Here is a 633-nt window from a genome sequence, read left to right as displayed (position 1 = left end):
TGTTAACTGGATTATGGAGCGAGCTGGAAATCCACTTGACCTCCTGGCCAACCCCTCTGACTGGGACTTCCTCCACACAGCTTCTTAACCCAGAAGAGAGCAGAGTTTAGCGGGGTTAGAGCGTGGCGGAGCTCTGAGGAAGCTGAGAGATGGAAACGTTAGCTCTCTGTGACAGCCTCCTGCACTGCAGTTTGGCCTCCAACTACAGGAGAGTAAAGAATCAGAGAAGCAACAAATCCACGTCTTCTCAGCTAGACAGTGGCTGTTCGGTCAGCCAAATAGAGTTGATTCAAAATTATTGTTTTAGTATCACTCCTACTCTGTGAGTGTATGCAACTGATAACTTCAACACCCTGTTGTACAAATATGTTAAAGATGAGTTTACATTTAAATACATAAATCACCAGTGAATACACATACTAACAAACCATTCTCTCTCTTCCTCCCTCCACCACCTCTCTCCCCAGGTCACTGAGGGGCATGAGAGCCTTGTCGGAGGCCAGCGCTGTTGCTTGCCGGACCCAGTGCTGGTGACGGGGACATGGGCCTCTTCCTCAGGGCTTCCAGCACGACCCAGCTCCACACAAGCCAGAGCCTCAGCCACCAACTGGTCCAGCACCACCCAGACACCAA

Source organism: Oncorhynchus nerka, linkage group LG3, assembly GCF_034236695.1.
Source record: "Oncorhynchus nerka isolate Pitt River linkage group LG3, Oner_Uvic_2.0, whole genome shotgun sequence".
In the NCBI taxonomy this organism is placed as follows: domain Eukaryota; kingdom Metazoa; phylum Chordata; class Actinopteri; order Salmoniformes; family Salmonidae; genus Oncorhynchus; species Oncorhynchus nerka.
Note: the sequence above shows the minus strand (reverse complement) of the source record.